Here is a 24,211-nt window from a genome sequence, read left to right as displayed (position 1 = left end):
GCTGTCAAATTCAAGAATTAATTTAATCTAGGGAAAAAAAACAAGAATTTGCAGTTTGGACGAAATAGAGTCAGTACACTTCAATTTTGTTTATTACTTTTTCAAAACAACTTGGATTTTCATCAAACTATGTAGCTATCTTACATATATATTAAGGTTACTGAATCCCAGGTCATTTTATTTTTTGTTGTATTGCTGTCAAATTCAAGACTTAATTTAATCTAGGTAAAAAAAGTTAGAATTTGCAGTTTGGACGAAATAGAGACAGTACACTTTAATTTTTTTAATAACTTTTTCAAAACAACTTGGATTTTCATCAAACTATGTAGCTATCTTACATATATATTAAGGTTACTGAATCCCAGGTCATTTTATTTTTTGTTGTATTGATGTCAAATTCAAGAATTAATTTAATCTAGGAAAAAAAAAGTTAGAATTTGCAGTTTGGACGAAATAGAGACAGTACACTTTAATTTTTTTAATAACTTTTTCAAAACAACTTGGATTTTCATCAAACTATGTAGCTATCTTACATATATATTAAGGTTACTGAATCCCAGGTCATTTTATTTTTTGTTTTATTGCTGTCAAATTCAAGAATTAAATTAATCTAGGTAAAAAAAGTTAGAATTTGCAGTTCAGACGAAATAGAGACAGTACACATTATTTTTTTTAATAACATTTTTTAAAACAACTTGGATTTTCATCAAACTATGTAGCTATCTTACATATATATTAAGGTTAATGAATCCCAGGTCATTTTATTTTTTGTTGTATTGCTGTCAAATTCAAGAATTAATTTAATCTAGGAAAAAAAAACAAGAATTTGCAGTTTGGACGAAATAGAGTCAGTACACTTTAATTTTTTTAATTACTTTTTCAAAACAACTTGGATTTTCATCAAACTATGTAGCTATCTTACATATATATTAAGCTTACTGAATCCCAGGTCATTTTATTTTTTGTTTTATTGCTGTTATATTCAAGAATTAAATTAATCTAGGTAAAAAAAGTTAGAAATTGCAGTTCCAAGGGAAATAGAGACAGTACACTTTAATTTTGTTTATTACTTTTTCAAAACAACTTGGATTTTCATCAAACTATATAGCTATCTTACATATATATTAAGGTTACTGAATCCCAGGTCATTTTATTTTTTGTTGTATTGCTGTGAAATTCAAGAATTAATTTAATCTAGGTAAAAAAAGTTAGAATTTGCAGTTCAGACGAAATAGAGACAGTACACTTTAATTTTTTTAATAACTTTTTCAAAACAACTTGGATTTTCATCAAACTATGTAGCTATCTTACATATACATTAAGGTTACTATATCCCAGGTCATTTTATTTTTTGTTGTATTGCTGTCAAATTCAAGAAATAATTTAATCTAGGTAAAAAAAGTTAGAATTTGCAGTTCGGACAAAATAGAGACATTACACTTAAATTTTTTTAATAACTTTTTCAAAACAACTTGGATTTTCATCAAACTATGTAGCTATCTTACATATATATTAAGGTTAATGAATCGCAGGTAATTTTATTTTATTTGTATTGCTGTGAAATTCAAGAATGAATTTAATCTAGGGAAAAAAAAAAAAAATTTGCAATTTGGACGAAATAGAGACAGTACACTTTAATTTTTTTAATAACTTTTTCAAAACAACTTGGATATTCATCAAACTATGTAGCTATCTTAAATGTATATTAAGGTAACTGAATCCCAGGTCATTTTATTTTTTGTTGTATTGCTGTCAAATTCAAGAATTAAATTAATCTAGGTAAAGAAAAGTTAGAAATTTGCAGTTCTGACGGAAATAGAGACAGTACACTTTAATTTTGTCAATAACTTTTTCAAAACAACTTAGATTTTCATCAAACTATATAGCTATCTTACAAATATATTAAGCTTACTGAATCTGAGGTTATTTTATTTTTTGTTCTATTGCTGTCAAATTCAAGAATTAATTTAATCTAGGTAAAAAAAGTTAGAAATTGCAGTTCGGACGAAATAGAGACATAAAATTGAGAATGGAAATAGTACACTTTAATTTTTTTAATAACTTTTTCAAAACAACATGGATTTTCATCAAACTATACAGCTATCTTACATATATATTAAGGTTACTGAATCCCAGGTCATTTTATTTTTTGTGGTATTGCTGTCAAATTCAAGAATTAATTCAATCTAGGTAAAAAAAAAGCTATAATTTACAATTCGGACAAAATAGAGATGGTACACTTTAATTTTTTTAATAACTTTTTCAAAACAACTTGGATTTTCATCAAACTATGTAGCTATCTTACATATATATTAAAGTAACTGAATCCCAGGTCATTTTATTTTTTGTTTTATTGCTGTCATATTCAAGAATTAAATTAATCTAGGTAAAAAAAGTTAGAATTTGCAGTTTGGACGAAATAGAGACAGTACACTTTAATTTTTTTAATAACTTTTTCAAAACAACTTGTATTTTCATCAAACTATGTAGCTATCTTACATATATATAAAGGTTACTGAATCCCAGGTCATTTTATTTTTTGTTGTATTGCTGTCAAATTCAAGAATTAATTTAATCTAGGGAAAAAAAACAAGAATTTGCAGTTTGGACGAAATAGAGTCAGTACACTTCAATTTTGTTTATTACTTTTTCAAAACAACTTGGATTTTCATCAAACTATGTAGCTATCTTACATATATATTAAGGTTACTGAATCCCAGGTCATTTTATTTTTTGTTGTATTGCTGTCAAATTCAAGACTTAATTTAATCTAGGTAAAAAAAGTTAGAATTTGCAGTTTGGACGAAATAGAGACAGTACACTTTAATTTTTTTGATAACTTTTTCAAAACAACTTGGATTTTCATCAAACTATGTAGCTATCTTACATATATATTAAGGTTACTGAATCCCAGGTCATTTTATTTTTTGTTGTATTGATGTCAAATTCAAGAATTAATTTAATCTAGGAAAAAAAAAGTTAGAATTTGCAGTTTGGACGAAATAGAGACAGTACACTTTAATTTTTTTAATAACTTTTTCAAAACAACTTGGATTTTCATCAAACTATGTAGCTATCTTACATATATATTAAGGTTACTGAATCCCAGGTCATTTTATTTTTTGTTTTATTGCTGTCAAATTCAAGACTTAAATTAATCTAGGTAAAAAAAGTTAGAATTTGCAGTTTGGACGAAATAGAGACAGTACACATTATTTTTTTTAATAACTTTTTCAAAACAACTTGGATTTTCATCAAACTATGTAGCTATCTTACATATATATTAAGGTTAATGAATCCCAGGTCATTTTATTTTTTGTTGTATTGCTGTCAAATTCAAGAATTAATTTAATCTAGGAAAAAAAACCAAGAATTTGCAGTTTGGACGAAATAGAGTCAGTACACTTTAATTTTTTTAATAACTTTTTCAAAACAACTTGGATTTTCATCAAACTATGTAGCTATCTTACATATATATTAAGGTTACTGAATCCCAGGTCATTTTATTTTTTGTTTTATTGCTGTCATATTCAAGAATTAAATTAATCTAGGTAAAAAAAGTTAGAATTTGCAGTTCGGACGAAATAGAGACAGTACACATTATTTTTTTTAATAACTTTTTCAAAACAACTTGGATTTTCATCAAACTATGTAGCTATCTTACATATATATTAAGGTTACTGAATCCCAGGTCATTTTATTTTTTGTTGTATTGCTGTCAAATTCAAGACTTAATTTAATCTAGGTAAAAAAAGTTAGAATTTGCAGTTTGGACGAAATAGAGACGGTACACTTTAATTTTTTTAATAACTTTTTCAAAACAACTTGGATTTTCATCAAACTATGTAGCTATCTTACATATATATTAAGGTTACTGAATCCCAGGTCATTTTATTTTTTGTTTTATTGCTGTCAAATTCAAGAATTAAATTAATCTAGGTAAAAAAAGTTAGAATTTGCAGTTCGGACGAAATAGAGACAGTACACATTATTTTTTTTAATAACTTTTTCAAAACAACTTGGATTTTCATCAAACTATGTAGCTATCTTACATATATATTAAGGTTAATGAATCCCAGGTCATTTTTTTTTTGTTGTATTGCTGTCAAATTCAAGAATTAATTTAATCTAGGAAAAAAAAGTTAGAATTTGCAGTTTGGACGAAATAGAGACAGTACACTTTAATTTTTTTAATAACTTTTTCAAAACAACTTGTATTTTCATCAAACTATGTAGCTATCTTACATATATATAAAGGTTACTGAATCCCAGGTCATTTTATTTTTTGTTGTATTGCTGTCAAATTCAAGAATTAATTTAATCTAGGGAAAAAAAACAAGAATTTGCAGTTTGGACGAAATAGAGTCAGTACACTTCAATTTTGTTTATTACTTTTTCAAAACAACTTGGATTTTCATCAAACTATGTAGCTATCTTACATATATATTAAGGTTACTGAATCCCAGGTCATTTTATTTTTTGTTGTATTGCTGTCAAATTCAAGACTTAATTTAATCTAGGTAAAAAAAGTTAGAATTTGCAGTTTGGACGAAATAGAGACAGTACACTTTAATTTTTTTGATAACTTTTTCAAAACAACTTGGATTTTCATCAAACTATGTAGCTATCTTACATATATATTAAGGTTACTGAATCCCAGGTCATTTTATTTTTTGTTGTATTGATGTCAAATTCAAGAATTAATTTAATCTAGGAAAAAAAAAGTTAGAATTTGCAGTTTGGACGAAATAGAGACAGTACACTTTAATTTTTTTAATAACTTTTTCAAAACAACTTGGATTTTCATCAAACTATGTAGCTATCTTACATATATATTAAGGTTACTGAATCCCAGGTCATTTTATTTTTTGTTTTATTGCTGTCAAATTCAAGACTTAAATTAATCTAGGTAAAAAAAGTTAGAATTTGCAGTTTGGACGAAATAGAGACAGTACACATTATTTTTTTTAATAACTTTTTTAAAACAACTTGGATTTTCATCAAACTATGTAGCTATCTTACATATATATTAAGGTTAATGAATCCCAGGTCATTTTATTTTTTGTTGTATTGCTGTCAAATTCAAGAATTAATTTAATCTAGGAAAAAAAACCAAGAATTTGCAGTTTGGACGAAATAGAGTCAGTACACTTTAATTTTTTTAATAACTTTTTCAAAACAACTTGGATTTTCATCAAACTATGTAGCTATCTTACATATATATTAAGGTTACTGAATCCCAGGTCATTTTATTTTTTGTTTTATTGCTGTCATATTCAAGAATTAAATTAATCTAGGTAAAAAAAGTTAGAATTTGCAGTTCGGACGAAATAGAGACAGTACACATTATTTTTTTTAATAACTTTTTCAAAACAACTTGGATTTTCATCAAACTATGTAGCTATCTTACATATATATTAAGGTTACTGAATCCCAGGTCATTTTATTTTTTGTTGTATTGCTGTCAAATTCAAGACTTAATTTAATCTAGGTAAAAAAAGTTAGAATTTGCAGTTTGGACGAAATAGAGACGGTACACTTTAATTTTTTTAATAACTTTTTCAAAACAACTTGGATTTTCATCAAACTATGTAGCTATCTTACATATATATTAAGGTTACTGAATCCCAGGTCATTTTATTTTTTGTTTTATTGCTGTCAAATTCAAGAATTAAATTAATCTAGGTAAAAAAAGTTAGAATTTGCAGTTCGGACGAAATAGAGACAGTACACATTATTTTTTTTAATAACTTTTTCAAAACAACTTGGATTTTCATCAAACTATGTAGCTATCTTACATATATATTAAGGTTAATGAATCCCAGGTCATTTTTTTTTTGTTGTATTGCTGTCAAATTCAAGAATTAATTTAATCTAGGAAAAAAAAACAAGAATTTGCAGTTTGGACGAAATAGAGTCAGTACACTTTAATTTTTTTAATAACTTTTTCAAAACAACTTGGATTTTCATCAAACTATGTAGCTATCTTACATATATATTAAGCTTACTGAATCCCAGGTCATTTTATTTTTTGTTGTATTGCTGTGAAATTCAAGAATTAATTTAATCTAGGTAAAAAAAGTTAGAATTTGCAGTTCAGACGAAATAGAGACAGTACACTTTAATTTTTTTAATAACTTTTTCAAAACAACTTGGATTTTCATCAAACTATGTAGCTATCTTACATATACATTAAGGTTACTGAATCCAAGGTCATTTTATTTTTTGTTGTATTGCTGTCAAATTCAAGAAATAATTTAATCTAGGTAAAAAAAGTTAGAATTTGCAGTTCGGACGAAATAGAGACAGTACACTTTAATTCTTTTAACAACTTTTTCAAAACAACTTGGATTTTCATCAAACTATGTAGCTATCTTACATATATATTAAGGTTACTGAATCCAAGGTCATTTTATTTTTTGTTTTATTGCTGTCAAATTCAAGAATTAAATTAATCTAGGTAAAAAAAGTTAGAATTTGCAGTTCGGACGAAATAGAGACAGTACACATTATTTTTTTTAATAACTTTTTCAAAACAACTTGGATTTTCATCAAACTATGTAGCTATCTTACATATATATTAAGGTTAATGAATCCCAGGTCATTTTTTTGTTGTTGTATTGCTGTCAAATTCAAGAATTAATTTAATCTAGGAAAAAAAAACAAGAATTTGCAGTTTGGACGAAATAGAGTCAGTACACTTTAATTCTTTTAACAACTTTTTCAAAACAACTTGGATTTTCATCAAACTATGTAGCTATCTTACATATATATTAAGGTTACTGAATCCCAGGTCATTTTATTTTTTGTTTTATTGCTGTCAAATTCAAGAATTAAATTAATCTAGGTAAAAAAAGTTAGAATTTGCAGTTCGGACAAAATAGAGACAGTACACATTATTTTTTTTAATAACTTTTTCAAAACAACTTGGATTTTCATCAAACTATGTAGCTATCTTACATATATATTAAGGTTAATGAATCCCAGGTCATTTTTTTGTTGTTGTATTGCTGTCAAATTCAAGAATTAATTTAATCTAGGAAAAAAAAACAAGAATTTGCAGTTTGGACGAAATAGAGTCAGTACACTTTAATTTTTTTAATAACTTTTTTAAAACAACTTGGATTTTCATCAAACTATGTAGCTATCTTACATATATATTAAGCTTACTGAATCCCAGGTCATTTTATTTTTTGTTGTATTGATGTCAAATTCAAGAATTAATTTAATCTAGGAAAAAAAAAGTTAGAATTTGCAGTTTGGACGAAATAGAGACAGTACACTTTAATTTTTTTAATAACTTTTTCAAAACAACTTGGATTTTCATCAAACTATGTAGCTATCTTACATATATATTAAGGTTACTGAATCCCAGGTCATTTTATTTTTTGTTTTATTGCTGTCAAATTCAAGACTTAAATTAATCTAGGTAAAAAAAGTTAGAATTTGCAGTTTGGACGAAATAGAGACAGTACACATTATTTTTTTTAATAACTTTTTTAAAACAACTTGGATTTTCATCAAACTATGTAGCTATCTTACATATATATTAAGGTTAATGAATCCCAGGTCATTTTATTTTTTGTTGTATTGCTGTCAAATTCAAGAATTAATTTAATCTAGGAAAAAAAACCAAGAATTTGCAGTTTGGACGAAATAGAGTCAGTACACTTTAATTTTTTTAATAACTTTTTCAAAACAACTTGGATTTTCATCAAACTATGTAGCTATCTTACATATATATTAAGGTTACTGAATCCCAGGTCATTTTATTTTTTGTTTTATTGCTGTCATATTCAAGAATTAAATTAATCTAGGTAAAAAAAGTTAGAATTTGCAGTTCGGACGAAATAGAGACAGTACACATTATTTTTTTTAATAACTTTTTCAAAACAACTTGGATTTTCATCAAACTATGTAGCTATCTTACATATATATTAAGGTTACTGAATCCCAGGTCATTTTATTTTTTGTTGTATTGCTGTCAAATTCAAGACTTAATTTAATCTAGGTAAAAAAAGTTAGAATTTGCAGTTTGGACGAAATAGAGACGGTACACTTTAATTTTTTTAATAACTTTTTCAAAACAACTTGGATTTTCATCAAACTATGTAGCTATCTTACATATATATTAAGGTTACTGAATCCCAGGTCATTTTATTTTTTGTTTTATTGCTGTCAAATTCAAGAATTAAATTAATCTAGGTAAAAAAAGTTAGAATTTGCAGTTCGGACGAAATAGAGACAGTACACATTATTTTTTTTAATAACTTTTTCAAAACAACTTGGATTTTCATCAAACTATGTAGCTATCTTACATATATATTAAGGTTAATGAATCCCAGGTCATTTTTTTTTTGTTGTATTGCTGTCAAATTCAAGAATTAATTTAATCTAGGAAAAAAAAACAAGAATTTGCAGTTTGGACGAAATAGAGTCAGTACACTTTAATTTTTTTAATAACTTTTTCAAAACAACTTGGATTTTCATCAAACTATGTAGCTATCTTACATATATATTAAGCTTACTGAATCCCAGGTCATTTTATTTTTTGTTGTATTGCTGTGAAATTCAAGAATTAATTTAATCTAGGTAAAAAAAGTTAGAATTTGCAGTTCAGACGAAATAGAGACAGTACACTTTAATTTTTTTAATAACTTTTTCAAAACAACTTGGATTTTCATCAAACTATGTAGCTATCTTACATATACATTAAGGTTACTGAATCCATGGTCATTTTATTTTTTGTTGTATTGCTGTCAAATTCAAGAAATAATTTAATCTAGGTAAAAAAAGTTAGAATTTGCAGTTCGGACGAAATAGAGACAGTACACTTTAATTCTTTTAACAACTTTTTCAAAACAACTTGGATTTTCATCAAACTATGTAGCTATCTTACATATATATTAAGGTTACTGAATCCAAGGTCATTTTATTTTTTGTTTTATTGCTGTCAAATTCAAGAATTAAATTAATCTAGGTAAAAAAAGTTAGAATTTGCAGTTCGGACGAAATAGAGACAGTACACATTATTTTTTTTAATAACTTTTTCAAAACAACTTGGATTTTCATCAAACTATGTAGCTATCTTACATATATATTAAGGTTAATGAATCCCAGGTCATTTTTTTGTTGTTGTATTGCTGTCAAATTCAAGAATTAATTTAATCTAGGAAAAAAAAACAAGAATTTGCAGTTTGGACGAAATAGAGTCAGTACACTTTAATTCTTTTAACAACTTTTTCAAAACAACTTGGATTTTCATCAAACTATGTAGCTATCTTACATATATATTAAGGTTACTGAATCCCAGGTCATTTTATTTTTTGTTTTATTGCTGTCAAATTCAAGAATTAAATTAATCTAGGTAAAAAAAGTTAGAATTTGCAGTTCGGACGAAATAGAGACAGTACACATTATTTTTTTTAATAACTTTTTCAAAACAACTTGGATTTTCATCAAACTATGTAGCTATCTTACATATATATTAAGGTTAATGAATCCCAGGTCATTTTTTTGTTGTTGTATTGCTGTCAAATTCAAGAATTAATTTAATCTAGGAAAAAAAAACAAGAATTTGCAGTTTGGACGAAATAGAGTCAGTACACTTTAATTTTTTTAATAACTTTTTTAAAACAACTTGGATTTTCATCAAACTATGTAGCTATCTTACATATATATTAAGCTTACTGAATCCCAGGTCATTTTATTTTTTGTTGTATTGCTGTGAAATTCAAGAATTAATTTAATCTAGGTAAAAAAAGTTAGAATTTGCAGTTCAGACGAAATAGAGACAGTACACTTTAATTTTGTTAATAACTTTTTCAAAACAACTTGGATTTTCATCAAACTATGTAGCTATCTTACATATACATTAAGGTTACTGAATCCCAGGTCATTTTATTTTTTGTTGTATTGCTGTCAAATTCAAGAAATAATTTAATCTAGGTAAAAAAAGTTAGAATTTGCAGTTCGGACGAAATAGAGACAGTACACTTTAATTCTTTTAATAACTTTTTCAAAACAACTTGGATTTTCATCAAACTATGTAGCTATCTTACATATACATTAAGGTTACTGAATCCCAGGTCATTTTATTTTTTGTTGTATTGCTGTCAAATTCAAGAAATAATTTAATCTAGGTAAAAAAAGTTAGAATTTGCAGTTCGGACAAAATAGAGACATTACACTTAAATTTTTTTAATAACTTTTTCAAAACAACTTGGATTTTCATCAAACTATGTAGCTATCTAACATATATATTAAGCTTACTGAATCCCAGGTCATTTTATTTTTTGTTGTATTGCTGTCAAATTTTAGAAAAAGATACTTCCCTGAACCTAACCCTAACACTTAACCTTGACCCCAACCTAAAACCCTGACAAAAAAAAATTATAGTACAACATTTCCTTCAGAGAGGTTGGAAAGTCCGGCAGTACACTTGAGTAAAACCAATAAGTTTCTATTCTCTCTATTGCATTTTTATCTTTTCAGAACAGTTCACATTAAGAAAATATCTCTACTCGAATCCATTATACACCTGTTTGAAGATTGAAATGAAAAGCACTTTTAATACTTTGTACCTTAAAATATTTTGGAAATTTCTGACGCATGCGCAGTCACAAAAACGACAAATATTCGCAGAGTTGAAATTGGCACCTCACTTACCCTTGTCAAAGTGATTCCCTGAACCTAACTCTTACATTGAACCATGACCCTAACCTAAAACCCCGACTTAAAAAAAAAATACAAATACAAAAAAGAAGATCTGGTATGATTGCCAATGAGACAGCTATCCACAAAGGAATGAAATGACACACTCATGAACAACTGTAAGTAACCGTACGGCCTTCAACAATGAGCAAAACACATACCGTATAGTCAGCTATAAAACGCTCCAATAAGACAATGTGAAACAATTCTAAGGAAAAACGGTTTCTTCAGAGTGGTCTGAAAAGTGCGGCCGTACACTGCAGTGATACCAATAAGGATCCACCCTCTAAATCGCCTTTAAGTCTTTTCGGAACAGTTTACTTTCAGGAAATATCTCTCTTCAAATCCATTTTATACCTGTTAGAAGATTGAAGTCTGAGGCACTCTTCATTCTTTGTACTTAGATATATTTTTGGAAATTTCTGACGCATGCGCAGTCCAAGAAAAAGGCAGACATGCACAGAAATTAAACAGGACACCTAACTAACAGTCGTCAAGACAACTTCCCTCGTCAAAGTTACTTTCCTAAACCTAGCCCTAAGACTTAACCTTGACCCTAACCTAAAACCGTGACAAAAAGACAAAAAAATATATACTACAAACGTTTCTTCAGAGAGGTCGGAAAGTGCGGCCGTACACTTTTGTAAAACCAATAAGTTTCCATCCTCTATATCGCCTTTTCGTCTTTTCGGAACAGTTAACTTTAAGAAAATATCTCTATTCGAATCCATTCTACACCTGATTGAAGGTTGAATTCAAAGGCACTTTTCATACTCTGTACTTTGAAATATTTTTTGGAAATTTCTGACGCATACGCATACGCATACGCATACGCAAATAGGGCAAATATTGGAAGAGATAAAAAGGTGCACCTCACTCACCCTCTTCAAAATCCACTGCCCTCGTCAAAGTTACTACCCTGACCCTTACCCTATCACTAACCTTGATCCTAACCCAAACACTGACCAAAAAAAACCCCAAAAAAACCAGAAACGTGTCTTCAGAGAAGTCTGAAAGTGCGGCTTTACACTTAAGTAAATCCAATAAGTTTACATCCTTTACTCTGTCTTTGCATCTTTTCGGAACAGTCAACATTAAGAAAATATCTCTATTCGAATCCATTCTACACCTGTTTGAAGATTGAAGTCTGAGGCACTTTTCATTTTCTGTACTTAAATATATTTTTATAAATTTCTGACGCATGCGCAGTCACAAGAAAAAGGCAGACATGCGCAAAGTTCAAAAGGACACCTCACTTACACTCGTCAACTTCCCTCGTCAAAGATACTTCCCTGAACCTAACCCTTACACTTAACCTTGACCCAAACCTTAAACCCTGACAAAAAATATATTACAACCGTTTCTTCAGAGAGGTCGGAAAGTGCGGCAGTCCACTTGAGTAAAAACAATAAGTTTCCATCCTCTATACTGCATTTTTATTTTTTCAGAACAGTTAGCATTAAGAAAATATCTCTACTCGAATCCATTATACACCTGTTTGAAGATTGAAATGAAAGGCACTTTTAATACTTTGTACCTGGAAATATTTTGGAAATTTCTGACGCATGCGCAGTCATAAAAAGGACAAACATTTGCAGAGTTGAAAAGGGCACCTCACTTACCCTTGTCAAAGTCACTTCCCTGAACCTAACTCAAACATTGAACCTTGACCCTAACCTAAAACCCTGACTTAATTTTTTTTTTATAAAAATACAAAAAAGAAGATCTGGTATGATTGCCTATGAGACAACTATCCACAAAAGAACAAAATGACACAGACATGAACAACTGTAAGTCACTGTACGGCCTTCAACAATGAGCAAAACACATACCGCATAGTCAGCTATAAAACGCCCCAATAAGACAATGTAAAACAATTCTAAGGAGAAACTTTTTTTCAGAGAGGTCGGAAAGTGCGGCTGTACACTGCAGTGATACCAATAAGGTTTCACCCTCTAGATCACCTTTTAGTCTTTTCGGAACAGTTTACTTTCAGGAAATATCTCTCTTCAAATCTATTTTATACCTGTTAGAAGATTGAAGTCTGAGGCACTCTTCATTCTCTGTACTTAGATATATTTTTGGAAATTTCTGACGCATGCGCAGTCCAAGAAAAAGGCAGACATGCACAGAAATTAAACAGGACACCTTACAAACAGTCGTCAACTTCCCTCGTCAAAGTTACTTTCCTAAACCTAGCCCTAAGACGTAACCTAGCCCTAAGACTTAACCTTGACCCTAACCTAAAACCCTGACAAAAAGACAAAAAAATATATACTACAAACGTTTCTTCAGAGAGGTCGGAAAGTGCGGCCGTACACTTTTGTAAAACCAATAAGTTTCCATCCTCTATATCGCCTTTTCGTCTTTTCGGAACAGTTAACTTTAAGAAAATATCTCTATTCGAATCCATTCTACACCTAATTGAAGGTTGAATTCAAAGGCACTTTTCATACTCTGTACTTGAATATATTTTTGGAAATTTCTGACGCATGCGCAGTTACAAGAAAAAGGCAGACATGTACAGAAGTTAAAAAGGACACCTCACTCACACTCGTCAACTTCCCTCGTCAAAGATACTTCCCTGAACCTAATCCTTACACTTAACCTTGACCCCAACCTAAAACCCTGACAAAAAATATATTACAACCGTTTCTTCAGAGAGGTCGGAAAGTGAGGCAGTCCATTTGAGTAAAAACAATAAGTTTCCATCCTCTATATTGCATTTTTATCTTTTCAGAACAGTTAACATTAAGAAAATATCTCTACTCGAATCCATTATACACCTGTTTGAAGATTGAAATGAAAGGCACTTTTAATACTTTGTACCTGGAAATATTTTGGAAATTTCTGACGCATGCGCAGTCATAAAAAGGACAAAAATTCGCAGAGTTGAAAAGGGCACCTCACCTACCCTTGTCAAAGTCACTTCCCTGAACTTACTCAAACATTGAACCTTGACCCTAACCTAAAACCCTGACTTAATTTTTTTTTTTTTATAAAAATACAAAAAAGAAGACCTGGTATGATTGCCTATGAGACAACTATCCACAAAAGAACAAAATGACACAGACATGAACAACTGTAAGTCACTGTACGGCCTTAACAATGAGCAAAACACATACCGCATAGTCAGCTATAAAACGCCCCAATAAGACAATGTAAAACAATTCTAAGGAGAAACTTTTTTTCAGAGAGGTCGGAAAGTGCGGCTGTACACTGCAGTGATACCAATAAGGTTCCACCCTCTAGATCACCTTTTAGTCTTTTCGGAACAGTTTACTTTCAGGAAATATCTCTCTTCAAATCTATTTTATACCTGTTAGAAGATTGAAGTCTGAGGCACTCTTCATTCTCTGTACTTAGATATATTTTTGGAAATTTCTGACGCATGCGCAGTCCAAGAAAAAGGCAGACATGCACAGAAATTAAACAGGACACCTTACAAACAGTCGTCAACTTCCCTCGTCAAAGTTACTCTCCTAAACCTAGCCCTAAGACGTAACCTAGCCCTAAGACTTAACCTTGACCCTAACCTAAAACCCTGACAAAAAGACAAAAAAATATATACTACAAACGTTTCTTCAGAGAGGTCGGAAAGTGCGGCCGTACACTTTTGTAAAACCAATAAGTTTCCATCCTCTATATCGCCTTTTCGTCTTTCCGAAACAGTTAACTTTAAGAAAATATCACTATTCGAATCCATTCTACACCTAATTGAAGGTTGAATTCAAAGGCACTTTTCATACTCTGTACTTGAATATATTTTTGGAAATTTCTGACGCATGCGCAGTTACAAGAAAAAGGCAGACATGTACAGAAGTTAAAAAGGACACCTCACTCACACTCGTCAACTTCCCTCGTCAAAGATACTTCCCTGAACCTAACCCTTACACTTAACCTTGACCCCAACCTAAAACCCTGACAAAAAATATATTACAACCGTTTCTTCAGAGAGGTCGGAAAGTGAGGCAGTCCATTTGAGTAAAAACAATAAGTTTCCATCCTCTATATTGCATTTTTATCTTTTCAGAACAGATTACATTAAGAAAATATCTCTACTCGAATCCATTATACACCTGTTTGAAGATTGAAATGAGAGGCACTTTTAATACTTTGTACCTGGAAATATTTTGGAAATTTCTGACGCATGCGCAGTCATAAAAAGGACAAAAATTCGCAGAGTTGAAAAGGGCACCTCACTTACCCTTGTCAAAGTCACTTCCCTGAACCTAACTCAAACATTGAACCTTGACCCTAACCTAAAACCCTGACTTAATTTTTTTTTTCATAAAAATACAAAAAAGAAGATCTGGTATGATTGCCTATGAGACAACTATCCACAAAAGAACAAAATGACACAGACATGAACAACTGTAAGTCACTGTACGGCCTTCAACAATGAGCAAAACACATACCGCATAGTCAGCTATAAAACGCCCCAATAAGACAATGTAAAACAATTCTAAGGAGAAACTTTTTTTCAGAGAGGTCGAAAAGTACGGCCGTACACTGCAGTGATACCAATAAGGTTCCACCCTCTAGATCGCCTTTTAGTCTTTTCGGAACAGTTTGCTTTCAGGAAATATCTCTCTTCAAATTCATTTTATACCTGTTAGAAGATTGAAGTCTGAGGCACTCTTCATTCTCTGTACTTAGATATATTTTTGGAAATTTCTGACGCATGCGCAGTCCAAGAAAAAGGCAGACATGCACAGAAATTAAAGAGGACACCTGACTAACAGTCGTCAACTTCCCTCGTCAAAGTTACTTTCCAAAACCTAGCCCTAAGACTTAACCTTGACCCTAACCTAAAACCCTGACAAAAAGACAAAAAAATATATACTACAAACGTTTCTTCGGAGAGGTCAGAAAGTGCGACCGTACACTTTTGTAAAACCAATAAGTTTACATCCTCTATATCGCCTTTTCGTTTTTTCGGAACAGTTAACTTTAAGAAAATATCTCTATTCGAATCCATTCTACACCTAATTGAAGGTTGAATTCAAAGGCACTTTTCATACTCTGTACCTAAAAGCATTAAAAAGTGATAAAATTATGTGTTTCTATATATTCTTGAACTGGTCTGATAATTGATTACTTTAGAAGAGTCAGGTGAGTAATATTTATATCGATCTAAATAAAAAGTGACACTACTTCTTTAATTTTATTAATATTCTTGTACTGATTTCACATTTCATGTATTTACTTATTTCAAAACATGCTGTTTCAAATTGTAATGTTTAATAATGTTAGAATATTATGCAACGGCTTTACCATTGTGTCAGTTTTGGCACTAAGGATGAAAAGTTTTACAAAAAAGGAAAGTTCTAGTAGTCTTAATTTACTTATATTTATGCTAAAGGCATTAAATAGTGACAAAATTTCTTTTGTTTCTAAATAATCTTAAACTGGTCTGATAATTGATTACTTTTTTAAACTTCAAATTGGTTTGTTAGACATTAATGACAAGAAATTTAAGTTAAGAAATTTTAAACAATGTTGTCGCATAAAATAAAGATGCTAATATTTTCTATTTATTAGAAAATAATACAACGACATTAAAATTCTGTTCTTTTAGCCAATACAGAGAAATAAATTTACTAAAATTGATAGCTTTAGAAGAGTCAGGTGAGTAATATTTATATCGATCTCAATAAAAAGTGACACTACTTCTTGTATTTTATTAATATTCTTGTACTGGTTTCATATTCAGATATTTTAAAACATGCTGTCTCAAATTGTAATGTTTAATTCTGTTAGAATATTATACAACAGCATTATCATTCTGTTATTGAAGCACTTAGGAAGAAAAGATTTACAAAAAATGAAAGTTCTAGTAGTCTTATGTTACTTATATTTAAGCTAAAAGCATTAAAAAGTGATAAAATTATGTGTTTCTTTATATTCTTGAACTGGTCTGATAATTGACTACTTTTTAAACTTCAGATTGGTTTGTTAGACATTAATCGAAGAAATTTAAGTTAAGAAAAAAAAAATTGATGTCGCATAAAATAAAGATGCTATTATTTTCTATTTAATTAGAAAATTATACAACAACATTTAAATTCTGTTCTTTTTGCCAATATGGATGAATAATTTCACTAAATTGATAGCTTTAGAAGAGTCAGGTTAGTAATATTGATATTGATCTCGATAAAAAGTGACACTACTTCTTGTATTTTATTAATATTCTTCTACTGGTTTCATATTCAGATATTTTAAAACATGCTGTCTCAAATACCTACATAGTTTGATGAAAATTCCAGTTGATTTGAAAAAGTTATTAAAAAATTTAAAGTGTACTATCTCTATTGTGTCCGAATTGCAAATCCTAGCTTTTTTATACCAAGCTAACTTTAAATTCTTAAATTTTACAGCAATACAACAAATAACTAATTGACATGGGATTCAGTAAGCTTAATATATATATAGGATAGCCGCATAGTTCGAAGAACATCCAAGTTGTTTGAAAAAGTTATTAAAAAAATTAAAGTGTACTATGTCCATTTTGTTCAAACTGCAAATTCTAGCTTTTTTGACCTAGAGTAATTTAATTTTTAAATTTTTCAGCAATACAACAAAAAACTAAATGACATGGGATTCAGTAAGCTTAATATATATCTAAGATACCTACATAGTTTGATGAAAATTCAAGTTGATTTGAAAAAGTTATTAAAAAAATTAAAGTGTACTATCTCTATTTTGTCCGAATTGCAAATCCTAGCTTTTTTATACCAAGATAACTTTAATTCTTAAATTTTACAGCAATACAACAAATAACTAATTGACATGGGATTCAGTAAGCTTAATATATATGTAAGATAGCTGCAAAGTTTGAAGAACATCCAAGTTGATTTGAAAAAGTTATCAAAAAAATTAAAGTGTACTATCTCTATTTTGTTCGAACTGCAAATTCTAGCTTTTTTGACCTAGATTAATTTAATTTTTAAATTTTACAGCAATACAACAAAAAATTCAATGACATGGGATTCAGTAAGCTTAATATATATCTAAGATACCTACATAGTTTAATGAAAATTCAAGTTGATTTGAAAAAGTTATTAAAAAATTTAAAGTGTACTATCTCTATTTTGTCCGAATTGCAAATCCTAGCTTTTTTATACCAAGATAACTTTAATTCTTAAATTTTACAGCAATACAACAAATAACTAATTGACATGGGATTCAGTAAGCTTAATATATATGTAAGATAGCTGCAAAGTTTGAAGAACATCCAAGTTGATTTGAAAAAGTTATCAAAAAAATTAAAGTGTACTATCTCTATTTTGTTCGAACTGCAAATTCTAGCTTTTTTTGACCTAGATTAATTTAATTTTTAAATTTTACAGCAATACAACAAAAAACTCAATGACATGGGATTCAGTAAGCTTAATATATATCTAAGATACCTACATAGTTTGATGAAAATCCAAGTTGATTTGAAAAAGTTATTAAAAAATTTAAAGTGTACTATCTCTATTTTGTCCGAATTGCAAATCCTAGCTTTTTTATACCAAGATAACTTTAATTCTTAAATTTTACAGCAATACAACAAATAACGAATTGACATCATAGTTTGATGAACATCCAAGTTGATTTGAAAAAGTTATTAAAAAAATTAAAGAGGACTATGTCCATTTTGTTCGAACTGAAAATTCTAGCTTTTTTGACCCAGAGTAATTTAATTTTTAAATTTTACAGCAATACAACAAAAAACTAAATGACATGGAATTCAGTAAGCTTAATAAATATCTAAGATACCTACATAGTTTGATGAAAATCCAAGTTGATTTGAAAAAGTTATTAAAAAATTTAAAGTGTACTATCTCTATTTTGTCCGAATTGCAAATCCTAGCTTTTTTATACCAAGATAACTTTAAATTCTTAAATTTTACAGCAATACAACAAATAACTAATTGACATGGGATTCAGTAAGCTTAATATATATATAGGATAGCCGCATAGTTTGAAGAACATCCAAGTTGTTTGAAAAAGTTATTAAAAAAATTAAAGTGTACTATGTCCATTTTGTTCAAACTGCAAATTCTAGCTTTTTTGACCTAGAGTAATTTAATTTTTAAATTTTTCAGCAATACAACAAAAAACTAAATGACATGGGATTCAGTAAGCTTAATATATATCTAAGATACCTACATAGTTTGATGAAAATTCAAGTTGATTTGAAAAAGTTATTAAAAAAATTAAAGTGTACTATCTCTATTTTGTCCGAATTGCAAATCCTAGCTTTTTTATACCAAGATAACTTTAATTTTTAAATTTTACAGCAATACAACAAATAACTAATTGACATGGGATTCAGTAAGCTTAATATATATGTAAGATAGCTGCAAAGTTTGAAGAACATCCAAGTTGATTTGAAAAAGTTATCAAAAAAATTAAAGTGTACTATCTCTATTTTGTTCGAACTGCAAATTCTAGCTTTTTTCACCTAGATTAATTTAATTTTTAAATTTTACAGCAATACAACAAAAAACTCAATGACATGGGATTCAGTAAGCTTAATATATATCTAAGATACCTACATAGTTTGATGAAAATTCAAGTTGATTTGAAAAAGTTATTAAAAAATTTAAAGTGTACTATCTCTATTTTGTCTGAATTGCAAATCCTAGCTTTTTTATACCAAGATAACTTTAATTCTTAAATTTTACAGCAATACAACAAATAACGAATTGACATGGGATTCAGTAAGCTTAATATTTATGTAAGATAGTTGCATAGTTTGATGAACATCCAAGTTGATTTGAAAAAGTTATTAAAAAATTTAAAGTGTACTATCTCTATTTTGTCCGAATTGCAAATCCTAGCTTTTTTATACCAAGATAACTTTAATTCTTAAATTTTACAGCAATACAACAAATAACGAATTGACATCATAGTTTGATGAACATCCAAGTTGATTTGAAAAAGTTATTAAAAAAATTAAAGAGGACTATGTCCATTTTGTTCGAACTGAAAATTCTAGCTTTTTTGACCCAGAGTAATTTAATTTTTAAATTTTACAGCAATACAACAAAAAACTAAATGACATGGAATTCAGTAAGCTTAATAAATATCTAAGATACCTACATAGTTTGATGAAAATCCAAGTTGATTTGAAAAAGTTATTAAAAAATTTAAAGTGTACTATCTCTATTTTGTCCGAATTGCAAATCCTAGCTTTTTTATACCAAGATAACTTTAAATTCTTAAATTTTACAGCAATACAACAAATAACTAATTGACATGGGATTCAGTAAGCTTAATATATATATAGGATAGCCGCATAGTTTGAAGAACATCCAAGTTGTTTGAAAAAGTTATTAAAAAAATTAAAGTGTACTATGTCCATTTTGTTCAAACTGCAAATTCTAGCTTTTTTGACCTAGAGTAATTTAATTTTTAAATTTTTCAGCAATACAACAAAAAACTAAATGACATGGGATTCAGTAAGCTTAATATATATCTAAGATACCTACATAGTTTGATGAAAATTCAAGTTGATTTGAAAAAGTTATTAAAAAAATTAAAGTGTACTATCTCTATTTTGTCCGAATTGCAAATCCTAGCTTTTTTATACCAAGATAACTTTAATTTTTAAATTTTACAGCAATACAACAAATAACTAATTGACATGGGATTCAGTAAGCTTAATATATATGTAAGATAGCTGCAAAGTTTGAAGAACATCCAAGTTGATTTGAAAAAGTTATCAAAAAAATTAAAGTGTACTATCTCTATTTTGTTCGAACTGCAAATTCTAGCTTTTTTCACCTAGATTAATTTAATTTTTAAATTTTACAGCAATACAACAAAAAACTCAATGACATGGGATTCAGTAAGCTTAATATATATCTAAGATACCTACATAGTTTGATGAAAATTCAAGTTGATTTGAAAAAGTTATTAAAAAATTTAAAGTGTACTATCTCTATTTTGTCTGAATTGCAAATCCTAGCTTTTTTATACCAAGATAACTTTAATTCTTAAATTTTACAGCAATACAACAAATAACGAATTGACATGGGATTCAGTAAGCTTAATATTTATGTAAGATAGTTGCATAGTTTGATGAACATCCAAGTTGATTTGAAAAAGTTATTAAAAAAATTAAGGTGTACTATGTCCATTTTGTTCGAACTGAAAATTCTAGCTTTTTTGACCCAGAGTAATTTAATTTTTAAATTTTACAGCAATACAACAAAAAACTAAATGACATGGAATTCAGTAAGCTTAATATATATCTAAGATACCTACATAGTTTGATGAAAATCCAAGTTGATTTGAAAAAGTTATTAAAAAATTTAAAGTGTACTATCTCTATTTTGTCCGAATTGCAAATCCTAGCTTTTTTATACCAAGATAACTTTAAATTCTTAAATTTTACAGCAATACAACAAATAACTAATTGACATGGGATTCAGTAAGCTTAATATATATATAGGATAGCCGCATAGTTTGAAGAACATCCAAGTTGTTTGAAAAAGTTATTAAAAAAATTAAAGTGTACTATGTCCATTTTGTTCAAACTGCAAATTCTAGCTTTTTTGACCTAGAGTAATTTAATTTTTAAATTTTTCAGCAATACAACAAAAAACTAAATGACATTGGATTCAGTAAGCTTAATTTATGTCTAAGATACCTACATAGTTTGATGAAAATTCAAGTTGATTTGAAAAAGTTATTAAAAAAATTAAAGTGTACTATCTCTATTTTGTCCGAATTGCAAATCCTAGCTTTTTTATACCAAGATAACTTTAATTTTTAAATTTTACAGCAATACAACAAATAACTAATTGACATGGGATTCAGTAAGCTTAATATATATGTAAGATAGCTGCAAAGTTTGAAGAACATCCAAGTTGATTTGAAAAAGTTATCAAAAAAATTAAAGTGTACTATCTCTATTTTGTTCGAACTGCAAATTCTAGCTTTTTTATACCAAGATAACTTTAATTCTTAAATTTTACAGCAATACAACAAATAACGAATTGACATGGGATTCAGTAAGCTTAATATTTATGTAAGATAGTTGCATAGTTTGATGAACATCCAAGTTGATTTGAAAAAGTTATTAAAAAAATTAAAGTGTACTATGTCCATTTTGTTCGAACTGAAATTTCTAGCTTTTTTGACCCAGAGTAATTTAATTTTTAAATTTTACAGCAATACAACAAAAAACTAAATGACATGGAATTCAGTAAGCTTAATAAATATCTAAGACACCTACATAGTTTGATGAAAATCCAAGTTGATTTGAAAAAGTTATTAAAAAATTTAAAGTGTACTATCTCTATTTTGTCCTAATTGCAAATCCTAGCTTTTTTATACCAAGATAACTTTAAATTCTTAAATTTTACAGCAATACAACAAATAACTAATTGACATGGGATTCAGTAAGCTTAATATATATATAGGATAGCCGCATAGTTTGAAGAACATCCAAGTTGTTTGAAAAAGTTATTAAAAAAATTAAAGTGTACTACATGTATGTCCATTTTGTTCAAACTGCAAATTCTAGCTTTTTTGACCTAGAGTAATTTAATTTTTAAATTTTTCAGCAATACAACAAAAAACTAAATGACATGGGATTCAGTAAGCTTAATATATATCTAAGATACCTACATAGTTTGATGAAAATTCAAGTTGATTTGAAAAAGTTATTAAAAAAATTAAAGTGTACTATCTCTATTTTGTCTGAATTGCAAATCCTAGCTTTTTTATACCAAGATAACTTTAATTCTTAAATTTTACAGCAATACAACAAATAACTAATTGACATGGGATTCAGTAAGCTTAATATATATGTAAGATAGCTGCAAAGTTTGAAGAACATCCAAGTTGATTTGAAAAAGTTATTAAAAATTTAAAGTGTACTATCTCTATTTTGTCCGAATTGCAAATCCTAGCTTTTTTATACCAAGATAACTTTTTAATTCTTAAATTTTACAGCAATACAACAAATAACGAATTGACATGGGATTCAGTAAGCTTAATATTTATGTAAGATAGTTGCATAGTTTGATGAACATCCAAGTTGATTTGAAAAAGTTATTAAAAATTTAAAGTGTACTATCTCTATTTTGTCCGAATTGCAAATCCTAGCTTTTTTATACCAAGATAACTTTTTAATTCTTGAATTTTACAGCAATACAACAAATAACGAATTGACACGGGATTCAGTAAGCTTTATATTTATGTAAGATAGTTGCATAGTTTGATGAACATCCAAGTTGATTTGAAAAAGTTATTAAAAAAATTAAAGTGTACTATGTCCATTTTGTTCGAACTAAAAATTCTAGCTTTTTTGACCCAGAGTAATTTAATTTTTAAACTTTACAGCAATACAACAAAAAACTAAATGACATGGAATTCAGTAAGCTTAATAAATATCTAAGATACCTACATAGTTTGATGAAAATCCAAGTTGATTTGAAAAAGTTATTAAAAAATTTAAAGTGTACTATCTCTATTTTGTCCGAATTGCAAATCCTAGCTTTTTTATACCAAGATAACTTAATTCTTAAATTTTACAGCAATACAACAAATAACTAATTGACCTGGGATTCAATAAGCTTAATATATATGTAAGATAGCTGCATAGTTTGATGAACATCCAAGTTGATTTGAAAAAGTTAATAAAAAAATTAAAGTGTACTATCTCTATTTTCTCCGAATTGCAAATCCTAGCTTTTTTTATACCAAGATAACTTTAAATTCTTAAATTTTACAGCAATACAACAAATAACTAATTGACATGGGATTCAGTAAGCTTAATATATATGTAAGATAGCTGCAAAGTTTGAAGAACATCCAAGTTGATTTGAAAAAGTTATCAAAAAAATTAAAGTGTACTATCTCTATTTTGTTCAGTTTGTTTCACCCTCAGCTGCCACTATATGTAATGCTAAAATTGAAAGAAAAAAATTGTTTTTGACTTGTCGCGAAAAAAATAGATTGTTTTTCGCCATTGGTGAAAAAAAAAATTGTCCAGAAAAAAAAACCATGGCCCCCCCCCAGAAAATCAAATGGTTGCTGCCTTATTGACATAATTTAGAATGAAAAAATAACATTTTATAAAAAGGAATATATCGAGCAACAATTAAAATAAAGAAATGAATAAATAGATTAATGAATAACTTGATAAATAAAGAAAAGAAAGAATTTTAAAAAATCGGAACGCCTATATGTGCAATAAATTTATATAGTACTTAATGCATAAGACACGTAATGTAAGTTGACCTTTTTGCGGTGTATGACAAGATTCAAATAACATACGTCCATTTATGTTAGGGTACTCTTTGTAACAGTAAGTCAATTGATATATGTTCTTACATTGCAAGCAAAACAGTTTTTATTGCGTGTGTTGAGTATTTACTGCTTAATATTTCTTATTCTGCATAAGCCAATTGACCTCTCGAAGGAGTATTTGAATATCTAAAAGATGGATGATTTGTATCAATAAAGAGTGTTGAAGTTTGTCATACACTGTGCG

General features: G+C 28.4%; 1 protein-coding gene across 1 annotated transcript in view; it reads right to left on the bottom strand.

Moving 5' to 3' along the window:
- The window catches only part of LOC143066885 (uncharacterized), a 104,995-nt gene extending 80,784 nt beyond the window's left edge, over nucleotides 1-24,211 (bottom strand). The window contains exon 1 of the transcript XR_012975772.1: nucleotides 24,052-24,211. The gene's annotated coding sequence lies outside the window, so the exon portion shown is untranslated. The remainder of the gene's footprint in view (nucleotides 1-24,051) is intronic.

Source organism: Mytilus galloprovincialis, chromosome 3, assembly GCF_965363235.1.
Source record: "Mytilus galloprovincialis chromosome 3, xbMytGall1.hap1.1, whole genome shotgun sequence".
Classification (NCBI taxonomy): domain Eukaryota; kingdom Metazoa; phylum Mollusca; class Bivalvia; order Mytilida; family Mytilidae; genus Mytilus; species Mytilus galloprovincialis.
The sequence above is the reverse complement of the archived record's forward strand: the minus strand, read 5'-3'. Positions and strand labels throughout refer to the sequence as shown.